General features: G+C 43.1%; 1 pseudogene; it reads right to left on the bottom strand.

Moving 5' to 3' along the window:
- Positions 1-306: 306 nt before the first annotated feature.
- Positions 307-1,082, bottom strand: LOC110580600 (annotated as a pseudogene).
- Between the last annotated feature and the right edge of the window lie 2,419 nt (positions 1,083-3,501).

The raw sequence follows: 3,501 nt of genomic DNA, 5'->3' as shown, positions 1-3,501 counted from the left end.
TGTGGCCACTGGGGTGCACAGCCCTTGGTACCTGCTAGAGCTGGGACCCAGGCTCTATCCACTACTGCTTGGCATCTGCCTGAAAACCTCACTGGTCACTGAATAAATGAGGCCCTCTCAAGGGCTGGACTGATTCTGGACTACTAGCCAGAACCTGTCACTTTGCCCATGCAAGGTCAGTGGGAGGCCACCTCAGTGGCTGCTCCACAGGCCCACAAATGACTCTGGCTGTGGCCACCTCCCAAGGCATCTGTCCTGGCCTCCTTCCAGAGCCATTGTGACATATGGCAGGTCAGTGGCTGCAGCTCAGGGTATGACCTCTTTCCTCTGACAGCATTGTGAGGGAGGTGGGGACCAGTCATAGATGTCGGAGAACCACAGCTGCACCTCCTACTTGTACAAGTAGCCCTCTTGCATCAGTATGTGGTGCTTCTCCAGCATGTCCTCTAGGCTGGGCTTGTGTGTCACCAGGTACTGGCTACTGCAGGCACAGTACTTGTACTTGGTGTTGAAGCCTGGGTTGTACACATGCTGTATGTCCATAGACAAGAGCCAAGCACCCAGGAACACCTAAGTTATTGTGCCATGTGCACAAGTGTGGCTGAGGTACAGGTAGTGCATCAGGTTGGTTGAGAGCACATAGCCACCCCCCAGCGTGTAGGGTAGCTAGTAGTCACAGAGCAACCAGGTGGCCTCGTACTAGTGCTCCTGGGCTTGACATGGACTTGGCCTAAAAAGAAGCCTCAGTAGAGGTGGGTGCAATGCACAGGGTCACACATGTGCAGGTTGGCCAGCAGCCGGTCCAGCTGCATGAACAAGTCTGCATTGAGCACAAACTTGAAGGCCACATGCTCAGCCAGCATGGCCAGCTCCTTTGCTGTGAGGTTCTTGTACGTGTTGTGCATTGTGGACAGCAGCAGTAGGTCACCATGCTGTGCCTGCTCATACCCCAGGGCACACCCCTCCCCCACCCCCAGGCTGCCTGTGCCCACCATGAAGCATGCCTACACATCATCTGGGCTGCCTTGCCATGCCACTGCCAGCCATGTACCATGTGCCAGGCCACCCAGGCCTAGTGCCATCTGGTGCCACCAGGCAGGCCACAGCAGCTTCATGACACACATGTGGGAAGAACGCAAGGCCCTGAAGTCAACGGGCAGGCCATGTCCACTGGTGGTGGAGGCAGAGGGCCAGGGAAAAGCTAGTATATAGGAACTCTAGAAATCAGCCCTACTCACCCTTTACCCCCATTTCCAAAAGTTTGTTACTTTGCTGCTTGATTACTTATTTGGATCAATTCTGTACATTCCATATTCTTTGTTGTGTGGAGCCAACAAAATCTTTGGTAAGCTTCATAGTCAGCTAGTGACTGGTAGAAACTTTCTTAAATGACTTAAAGCAATAAATTTTCCACCATTTGCAAAGAGGCTCTGTGTATATATGTTGCAGTATGCCTTCAATGCTCTAATACTTTACAGTTCTTTCTTAGCTTTCATTTCCTGCTTGTGCAGTAATTCAGAGTTTCCATAGGGGAAAGATTAGGATCTTTTAAATTATCTTCCTGAGCGTCCATCTATCCTTGCCCATGTATTCTGCCATCTGGGTCTCTAGGAATAGTGTGTAACCTTTCAAAGCCATTTGTGAACATTTATTCCCTTGATTTTCCTATGTAATTTTTTTGGCCATCTATTTTTGCCCTAACTAGTTTTTCTGCCCGATTTTTTTGCCCTAACTAGTTTTTCTGCCTAAAATTGCAGCTGCAATTTTATACAATTGCTATTATTTGTTTTTGACTATCAACCAGATGTTTCCTCACTGCGTGAACTCTGAGTCAGTTCAAAGCCCTGTGAATGGGCATTTCCAGGAAGCTTCCAGTCAGGTCAAACAGTGACAGTTCTCTGGCAGTGGGCTTTTTTGGAAACTTCCCAAACAATTGTCCCTTCAGTGGCTACTACACTGCTGGGGTTTTGTTTTGTTTTTAGTTACTCTTGCTCTTAGGCCTCTCTTTTTCAAGACTACCACTGACCTGTGGAGGTGAGTAGGAATAGAGCATCCTCAGAGCTTACAGTTCTCACTAAGATTTAATTGTTGTTCTTAAAGAAATGCTCTCCAGCTTGTTGCACCTTTGGGTCATTTACAAAGTTTTGAAAAAGTTGATGTTGACCACTTTGCCAGTGTTCTCTCTGTGTCTTCTCTCTCTGTGTGTCTCTCTTATAGAGGAGTGGATATAAGAAGTCCTTACTTGACCTTTCCAGAAGTTTCTCTAAGACACTTTTTAGTAACATGTTTAGAGTTTGAAAAAGTGAAGTGAAAATACTCTGTCAAAACAAGATTCTTGCCAGCCCCACAATCAGGTGAACCAATTATTTCAAATAAATGTCTTTCTCAAGAATTTAGTTTTGGAAGCAGGAGGTGAGGAAATGAGTCTTGCTTACAAAAACTTATGAAAATAATACATCACATATATCTGGTCTACATATTTTTAACATGGGTTCCAAAGAAAGTCAGTGAAAAAAACCATAGTTTTTTCATCAAATAGTGCTGGAACACTGAATAGACAAATAGAAACAAAACTGGCACTTACCCAATACCTTACACAAAATACATATTCTACATAGACCTCTATTTAAGATTTCTAATTTATAAAATTGATAAAAGTATATTTATGAGTAATTTTAGCAGTCTTGGGGTAGGCAAAGTTTTTTTTTATATATATAAAATGTAAAAGGCTTGAGCCATTAAAATTGATAAATTAGACTCATCATAATTAAAATTTTCTGCTTCAGACACTCTGTGATGATTAATTTCATGTGTCCAGTTTGGCTAAGCTATGGTGCCCAGTTGTTTGGCCAAACACTAATCCAGATGTTGCTGTGAAGATACTGTTTTAGATATCATTAACTTTTATAATCAGTTGGCTCTCAGTAAAGCAGATCATCTTCCATAATGTGGGTTAGCTACATCCAATCAATTGAAGGCCTTATGAGCAAAAGCAGGTTTCTCAAGAAGAATGAATTCCACTTCCAGACTGGAATATAAAAAGTCTGACTGAATTTCCAGTCTTTTGACCTGCAGTGGAGATTTTGGACTCAATACTGCAGTGTCAGATTCTACCTGAATTTCCTACTTGCTGACCTCCCCTATATATTTCTGACTTGCCAGCCCACACAATCATGTGAGACAATTTTAAAAACTCTCTACCCCCCTCCACATATATGCTCACATGCACACACATACACACACACATACAGGTTTCTTTGGGGATCCCTATACACACGCTTAAGAAAATGAAAAGGAAAACTGGAGAGTAGGGCAAACCATTTTAAACATATATTTTACAAAGGACTTGTATCCAAAATATTGAAAAACTCTTTTAATCCATCAACATAAAGATTCATAAAGAAGGGGAGCAAAATTAAACACTTTGTAACATGAGATAAACAAATGGTCAATGGCAGAATCAAATTATATTCAGCATTGTTTGTCATTAGGGAAGTGCAT

The sequence above is a fragment of the Neomonachus schauinslandi genome, chromosome 4 (genome assembly GCF_002201575.2).
Source record: "Neomonachus schauinslandi chromosome 4, ASM220157v2, whole genome shotgun sequence".
Taxonomy (NCBI): Eukaryota; Metazoa; Chordata; class Mammalia; order Carnivora; family Phocidae; genus Neomonachus; species Neomonachus schauinslandi.
This window is presented reverse-complemented; position numbering and strand designations above follow the sequence as displayed.